The following is a 9,085-nucleotide window of genomic DNA, read 5'->3' as shown; positions in this document are numbered from 1 at the left end:
CAAATATGAATATATATGAAAGAAAAAGAAAAACCCACTTATATAATTAAATCTGTATTTAAAGCATTTATAGTCAAGGTTACCTTATGTATAAAAATCTGCTTTAAGTTGATTTGGTATCTTAGGTTATGATATTTAGTAAACTCAAGAAGTCTGCTGATAATATTAAGGGGTCTTATTTTTTATTCTTTTGGAAGTGAGTGACATATAAATTTAATTGCTACAATGATATAATTTTGGAATTCTCTAAAAAAGGAAACCCCCAAATAAGCCTTGTTTAAGTATTTTCTGTACCTATATTTAAAAACTCTACTTCAAGTGAGGTAATATTAAGAATATTTCTAAAATAAAAAAATAGAATTGAAATGCTAGAAAAGTATTCTAAAGAAAGGAAAGTACACAAATTCTAGAAAAAGATCTAAAACTAAATTTCTAGGTCTAAAATGAACTTTAGTGTTCAACTTGATGCTTGGGGAAAAATAGAGCTATTCATTTAGAATGGAGATCGCAGGCATCATCATAAGAGATTCTGATTCACAGGTATGAGGAAGGGCCTAGAAATATCCACTTTATATTATATCTAAAGATACTCTGATGCAGCTGATGCTTGGACACATTTTGGGAAATATTTTGTGAAAATGTAAATATATTGTCCTCTGAATTTTAATTAAAGAAAATAATTCTAATTTAAAAAGACTTTTTAAAATGCAAGTAATTTAAATTTTAATTAGAAACAGTTTTAAAGAGAAAGAAGAATATTGCTATGTATTATGTGAAATGGTGTCAAATAGTAGAAGTAATTATGAAGACAAAGATATTCAACCAGAAATACATAGACTTCAGCCCCTAGATTCGCATAGCTACTCATGACAGGAAGAATTTAATCTAATTCTAGCCTTATTTAGAGGTTCTTCAAATTTAGAATAATTAATTGAGTTAAAGTGCTCATTAAATTGCAACTCAAAAGACATTACCTAAGAAAACACAGATTCTTAGAAAAATTTTTCAAAATTAAAAAAATAAACTTTCTCAAATCATTTCAGAAAATACTCAGATTAGGAATTGAATTAAGTTGGGAACCAAAGAGTGAATGAGAATTAAAGCTTTATTTTGCTTTGGAAAGCTATGCCTAAACAATGTTCTTGACATTTGTGCTTTCATAGCTTCTAGAAGCGGAAGTGATCAAATCTCAGGGATCACACAAAGTAGGGATTCCAATAGGAGAACCTTCTTCCATCCATGGTCCTGAACCTAAAGGACTTAATCTTTAACAGAGGAGAAGAAAAAATCCCAAGTAAACAAAACAAAACAAAAACCAGACAGACATAAAACAACCCTGCCCAGAAAATTGAAAAAAAATGTCTTTATTACATTATGATATTAAACAAAAGTAGACTTAGGACAGACCCTCTCATGTTTGCAGACTGGCTGCCCATACTCATAATTTTCAGATTGACTCTAAAATGGCAAATTAGAATTCAGTTTAGGACAGTCCCAGGCCAGTGGTGCTCCAAAACCAAATATACTTATTCTGGAGAAATCAAGCTTATCCCAATTTAAAAAAGAATCATAAATTAAATAAAATTATTTATTTGCAATCGCCAAACTCGCAAAGAACAAAACACATAAGGAAGACAAGATGTCATAAGCAAAAGCCAGTGGAATATACAGAAAGCATATACAGACATATAACATAATCCCATACTAAAATATTAGCTACAGAAATTTTATAAAACAATTATGATAAAATATCTCAAGAAGTCAAAATGAAAAGTATGAATAAAAAATTTTAACATTAAATATGCAATTATTGACATGAAAATTCACTGGATGAATTGAACAATGATGTAGAAGATAGAACAATAATTTAGAAGATAGAACTGAAGAATTCATGTATTTATATAAAATATATCCCTGAGAAAAAGAAAATGAAAATATGAAAGACAATGGAGACATTAAGGATAAAGTGGGAAGGTGTAACATATTTATTTGAGCTTTTAGAAGATGATGAGAAAAGGTGGTTGAGGCAATATTTGAAGAGAGGATGGCTAAGAATTTTCCAGATTTTTTAGAAAAACATTAGTCCATTGATTTCAGAAATCAAATTTATTATGAAATGAATTAATGAGAAGAAATATATTTATGGACATATTATAGTGAAACTGCAAAAAGCCAAAGACAAAGAGAAAATTATTAATGTAGTCAGAGAGAAAATAACAGAAAGAAGCAAGTTAGGATAATCTGTGAATTGTTGTAAGAAATTGAAGCTTAACAACAATGATACAATACCTTTATTATACATGGATTAAAAAAAACAATTCTCAATTTAAACTTCTAGTTTTTAAAAAGTTGATGTGAAATACAGATTTCCAAACAAAAACTGGGAGAGTTTAAGTTCACTAATTGTATACCCTTAACAAAGGTAATTCTAAAAGTACTTGTGTGTGTGAATGCATATAAAATACCTATAATACACATTATATTAAAAATATTATGTTTGTATGCATATGTCTAAATGCATGTACATATAAGCACGGAGACAGAGATGAAAAGAGAGGAAGAGAGAAATACTAATATCTGCAAATCTGATAAGTATATATGGGAATTTTTTGTATTATAAGTTTTCCTATAGGTTTGAAATTATTTTAACATAAAAAATTAAAGACAAGGCCAAAAACAGTAAAATAACAGACTGTCCATGCAAAGAAGGAATTAAAATTGAAATTAGATCAAATTAGAATGGAGTGACATTACCAAATTTCATCACCAATACAAAATTGAAGAATGTTGTTGAAGAACACATAAAGGGAAATTTATAGCCTTAACTGCTTATATTAGAAAAAAAGACTAAGAATACATGAATCCTACATGTCTTTTTTTAACAACTTAGAAAAAAATGAAAAAAAAATTGGAGAAAAGAACAAGTCAATAGAGTTATCAGTAAGGATTAAAGAAATCTTAAAAATCAAGAGAGACAATAAACTCTTTTTCTTATAAAGACTAATGAAATTGACAAAATTCTGGTGAATTTTCAGGATAAAAAGGATGAAAGAGAAAATATATACCATTGAACATTTAAAACTAAGAATGTGAAATTAAAGCCGGTGGATTAGAGGAAGGCTACCTTCCAGTTGCTTTGTGGCTTGGGATTCAAGCAGTGGAATTACTTCTTTTCAGCAAGGTGAGTGAAAGAGGGAATTCAGTGAAATTCAATATCCGACAGAGCCACCTGGAGACCCAGAAGTTCAGGTGCAATGAACAAAGGACAAGAAAGAGTACACAGGAGTCAAGCTGGTGGCAGCAGCAGCAGCACCAGGTCATCACAGAGGGGAGGGATAAAACAGAGAGAAACATAATGGACAAATTTGGCATAGAAAAACCTGTAGAACAGAAAAGCACTCTGACCTTAGCTGAACCAGAGGCTGCACAGCAAGCTGGTATTTGAAAAGTGCTCTGTGTTTCTCAACTGTCAAGAGGAGAGCAGAGGTGAGGAGTCATGTTGAGGAGACCATGGCGCAACTTGTTGCTGTGGGGGCCCAGGAGATCATAGCAAACAGGACCATATGACCCTGGCAAGAGCCTGTCATGTGACCTAGCAGAAAATGGTCGAAACAGACAGAGAAGATTGTGCCAAGGGGAATTCAAGTCAAAGCTACAAAGAGGAATGCAATTTGCTCTCCCTTTGAGTCTGGTGGCTCAAGTGACCAGCTGAAGAGGGTTGGAAAATTTAATAGGTGACTGCAATTACACCTGAGGATTTCACTCAGGGACTGAACCCGGGAAAGGTACATTTGTGGATGGTGCAGTGTGTGAGATCCATGGAGGGTTTGCTCCTTTACACTGCTAGTAGAATTCTGGAGAGGTCCCTGATATCCAGATGTCCATCAGAGATTGGCATGTGTCCAGTCCTAGGGGTGTGTTGATCTAATCTCTCCAGAGCAGATAGTACCAACAAAATCCTGAAGACCTGATTGGAACTAATCCCCAGCCACCAGAACTTTCCAGTAGACCTTTGCAGCAACCTCACCATGATAATGCACTAATCTGGTCTGTCTGGACAAACTCTGATTGATAGTACTTCCCATTCTGTCCTACCTTATACCAGTGAGAAGGGAAGCTGAGGGCTATTTCAACAAGCTGGTTCCAGGCCACTCTAGCTGGAAGCTTGGTAAGAGAAAGGGTTTAACAACCCCCATTTCCTACTCTCTCAAAGGTATGTAGTCCAAGATGAAATAGTAAGAAGAGCTGCCTGCCATAGGCAGAGAACATTCATTTTTCTTGTTCAAAGTTTTGACCATCTCAGTAGAGACAATTCTTTCATTTTCATTAAGATTTGTGTGTGTGTGTGTGTGTGTGTGTGTGTGTGTGTGTGTGTGTATTTGCATGCTGGTTGAGATATATCCCTGTTTCTTTTTTTCTACTCTTTATCATTCCTATATTAATTATTTTTCTTTTCTTTCTTTCTTTCTTTCTTTCTTTTTTTTTTTGCAGGTTAGGGGTTTTTGTTTGTTCATTCTGGATTTTTTGTTTCTCTTTCTTTCCTTTTCTCTCTCTCTTAATAGCCAATTTCTCTTGTTCCTTCTCTGTACTTATTTTTTTCTTTTATTTTTTATCCTCCTTCATAGCCACCACTTGCTACATCTCTTCTGCTTTCTCTCTGCTCACATTTTGAATATTCTAAACACTCCTTTACCACTCTACAATACTTTTTCTCTTAATAGACTGTATTTCTACCATCTTTTAGACCGCTTTGCTTTATATAATTCCTGCCCCCATCATTCATGTTGTTGTGGTCATTAGTACTGTAGATAGCACAGTCCACACCTGCTATTTACTTTAATGTCAGATCTGGTTCGTGGCTCTTTGATATTGTTGCTCTTGGTGATTGACAACCCATTCCTTACTGTTTTTGTGGTAATTAGAGTTGTAGATGTTAAAATAAATGTTAGATATTTATTTTAATGCTATGCTGTTATTGCTGTTGTTTCTGTCTTTTATGTGGGGTGCTGGGAATATACTAGGATCCTACAAGTTCACAATTTAGAGACTCTGCGGCTGAGCCACATCCAAAATCCAGTCAAGGGGCAGAACAGCTAACTCCTCACACAAATTCATCATACTTAAGCTTTAATAACATTTTAATATACAGAATAGGGGAGACCAAAAAAAAAAAAAAACACACAAATCAATGACCAGCTGCCTAGCAGGAAAATCTAGGGGAGGAACTTAAGGTCCTGCTCATGGACACCCATTTCTATAGTAAAAACAGAACACAAAGACTGTGGACATCATACCTATGAGAGATCTCAATTTAGATCATTCTCATAATCTTTTAGAATATAAAGAATTGTTAAATGAAGAAGTATAATCACATAAGGCATGCCCACATCTCCTACTGCATGCAACACAATTGGTGGATCTATTAGAATGGCCTTATTCGCATGAGACCTACAGGGTAAATGTGGGAACCTCAAGCTCTGACACAATATACATTGTATCAAAATACACTCACTAACACCAAAAACTAGAAGGGAAACTAGTCTATAAAGCTCAATAGGAAATGTATTAAAAAACTGACAATCCCTTTATATCCCTGAAAATTTTGCCAAAAGAAGGCTGCACTCTAAAAGACCCATACATAAGAGCAAAAGAGAAATCTCTCCAGACAGACACATAAGGCCCCATGGGAATACAAGAAAACATGAAAAAATAAGGTGAGATGGCACTGCCTAAAGTTTATAATTTAACAGAACTGACCCCAAAAATATCAAAATGGATGAAATATGAGTTAAGGAACTCAAAAGAATGATTAAAAAATTATCAAATAATTTTAATACAACACAGAAAAATAACTAAATGAATTAAGAAAGTCAAGACATGAACTACAAATTGATTAAGGAGGTAGAGATACTAAAAAGGAACCAAAGCAGCCAGATGTGGTTAGCACATACCTGTAATACCAGTGGCTCAGGAGGCTGAGGCAGGAGACCATGCATTCAAAGCGAGCCTCAGCAATTTAGTGAGGACTTAAACAACTTAGTGAGATCTTGTCCCTCCAAAATAAAAAGAGCTGCAGAAGTTGTTCAAGTAATCCCTGGTTTTAATCCCCAGTACCAGAAACAAAACAAACAAAACAAAACAAAACAAAAAAGAAAGATTGATAGAAAGAAACAAAAAGTACCAAACAAAAATCTTAGAAATGAAATGTACAACAAATCAAATGAAATGTTCAGTTTAAAGTCTCTCTAATAGAATAGGCCAGTCATAAGACAGAATCATAGAGCTGGAAGACAAAGTGGCCAATCTTGAAGATTCTGATAGTATTCCAATAAAATTAAATAAAGATCTATGACCATAATATACAAGAACTCTGGCACAACATTAAGATATCAAATTTAAGAACCATATGGCTCAAAGTTGGTTGTGAGATGCAGGCTAATGTCATGGATTAACTCTACAGGGAAACATAATAGAAAAATTTCTAAACTTTGGGAAGGAGCTTGACATCCAGATCCCAAGGGCATTGGAAAATTTAAAATTTTCCAGTAGACAAATTTAAAAAAGAAAACTTTCCATGACACAATATAATGAAAATGCCTGATAAGCAAGTAAGAATAGATTTTTTTAAAGAATCAAGAAAAGAATGTCAGGTCATATTTATAGAAAAGTCAGTGAGAATTATGATTTTCCAGCACAAGCCCTGTATTTAAGGAGGATTTGGAATGATATGTTGCAAGTCCTGAAGGAAAATAACTGTCAACCAAGATAGTTATATTCAGCAAAAGTATCCTTCAGAAGCAAAGAAAAAGGCCTTCCAAGATAATAAAAATGATGAATTTATGACTACTAAACCAGTACTAGAGGAAATACTTAAAGAAATGCTACACACACAGAAGAACTCAAAAACAAACTTCAGAGCTCACCAACAGAAAAATCTCCCTTGAAGAGTAGCTAAGCAATGAGAAATAGGGACAATTTAAACAGCAGAAATAAATAAAAATGGTAGAAATGAATAAATATCTCTCTATAATAATACTGAATGTAAAGGGTCTCAACTTTCCATTGAAAAGACATAGGTTAGCAGAGTAAATACAAGAATATGACCCAACTATATGTTGTTTGCAAGAGACTCACCTTACAGGCAAAGAAAGCCACAGTTGAAAGTGAATGCATGGGAATTGATGTACCATCCAAATGGAGCCTGAAAACAAGCAGGAGTAGCTACTCTCATATCTCACAAAGCAGCCTAAAATTAAACATGAGACTTCAAGCCAAAAGTAAACATAAGAGACAAAGAAGGTCATCTCATACTGGCAAAGGTAACAGTTCAAAAACAATAAACAAAAATAGTAAATATTTATGACCTAACTGTTAATGCACCTAATTACGTAAAACAGATATTACTCAACTTAAAGGCTCCAACTACAGTATAGTAATATTGGGTGATTTTAACACTACTTTCTTACCAAAAGATAGGTCACCCAACCATAAACTCAGTAAATACTTCTCACACCTAAACAATTAGACTACTCCATCCAACAATAACCAAGTTTATTTTCTTCTCAGAAGTTCATAGAACCTTCTACAAAATAAACCACACTTTAGGCCACAAAGAAATGCTTAGAAAATACAAAAGGAAAAGATAAAATTCATTTCATTTTATCTGATAATAATGGAATAAAATTAGTATATTAAAATGAAGACAACAATAATAAATAACCCAAACTTTGGGATTTATATAAACATGTAGAGATTGAATAATTCACTTTTGAGTAATGAATGTGTGATAGAAGAAATTAGCAAAGAAATTCTTCAAACCAAATTGAATTGTGATACAACATACCAGAATCTCTAGAACACTATGAAGGTGGTTCTAAGAAGAAAGTTTGGTAGGATATCTTTAAGTGCTTACATAAGAAAATCATAATGGGTCCAAATAAACAGCCTTCTGATGCCTCTCAAGACACCAGAAAAACAAAAGCAAACCAATTCTAAAACCAGTAGAAGAAAGAAAATAATTAAAATCAGAGCTAAAATCAAAGAAATAAAGAGTAAAAAATACAAAGGATAAATGAAGTGAAGAGTTGGATCTTTATTTAGTTACCTCTTCTTCATTACCTAGGAAGCCCATGGTCCCTTCTGGACCCAGGTTGGTGGGCCTGGTGGCTCTGGTGTTGTGAGAGTGAGGTCTGGGGACAATGAAGGACCTGCACTGCTTCTGCTGTCTCTGCTGCCTCTAGGCCTTGTTCTTCCTCTTGCTGCTTCTGCCAGAGCTGAGTGGGCAGCTGGTGGTGTGGTTGCAGGTGGCTGAGGTCACATTGTGCCCTGGGCCTCCAGACCTGGGCCAGCAGACCTTGCTGTTATTGTCCCCAGGCCTCACTGCTGCCCAGCCACCAGGCCATGCTCTGGCTGAAGCCTCAGGGCCTCCAGACTTAGAGGGCAGCAATGTCAGCAGCCCTGAGGTGGGGCTTGCAGCAGTGGAAGCTGGAGGAAAGGTCAGGGAAGGCTCAGTGGGTGGCAGCCTTGCCATGAGCCCCAACCCTGGCCACAAGCCCATGCATGACCCAGTAGGCTCTGATTGTATTAATGGTGGTGAGCAGGTTGGTGCTGGTGTACTTCGTGATTAGTATAGTCAGGAAGAGAAGAAGACACTGAAATATTAGGAGGTAAAGGAGTTTTGGACACTCACATAGAAAAACACAAAATTAACACCTTTATAACAAGATGATAAGGATGATGATAACACATTGTTTGATGTCAATCATTCTAGAAGGTAAGAATGTGCCTTTTTTTTTTTAAAGAGAGAGTGAGAGAGGAGAGAGAGAGAGAGAGAGAGAGAGAGAGAGAGAGAGAGAGAGAATTTTTAATATTTATTTTTTAGTTATCGGCGGATACAACAGCTTTGTTTGTATGTGGTGCTGAGGATCGAACCCGGGCTGCACGCATGCCAGGCAAGCGCGCTACCGCTTGAGCCACATCCCCAGCCCAAGAATGTGCCTTTTGATAAGACTTAATCCTTCTATGGTGAAGAGCAGAGTCTGTTTAAGGAATAAAAAGGCACTCTATCAATGGGGGAAAAAGTATT

At 35.0% G+C, this 9,085-nt stretch overlaps 1 pseudogene; it reads left to right on the top strand.

The window, feature by feature from the left end:
* The first annotated feature begins 498 nt into the window (after nucleotides 1-498).
* Nucleotides 499-8,777, top strand: LOC143398189 (membrane protein FAM174A pseudogene; annotated as a pseudogene).
* Nucleotides 8,778-9,085: the final 308 nt, after the last annotated feature.

This window comes from Callospermophilus lateralis, chromosome 4 (genome assembly GCF_048772815.1).
Source record: "Callospermophilus lateralis isolate mCalLat2 chromosome 4, mCalLat2.hap1, whole genome shotgun sequence".
Lineage (NCBI taxonomy): Eukaryota > Metazoa > Chordata > Mammalia > Rodentia > Sciuridae > Callospermophilus > Callospermophilus lateralis.
The sequence above is the reverse complement of the archived record's forward strand: the minus strand, read 5'-3'. Positions and strand labels throughout refer to the sequence as shown.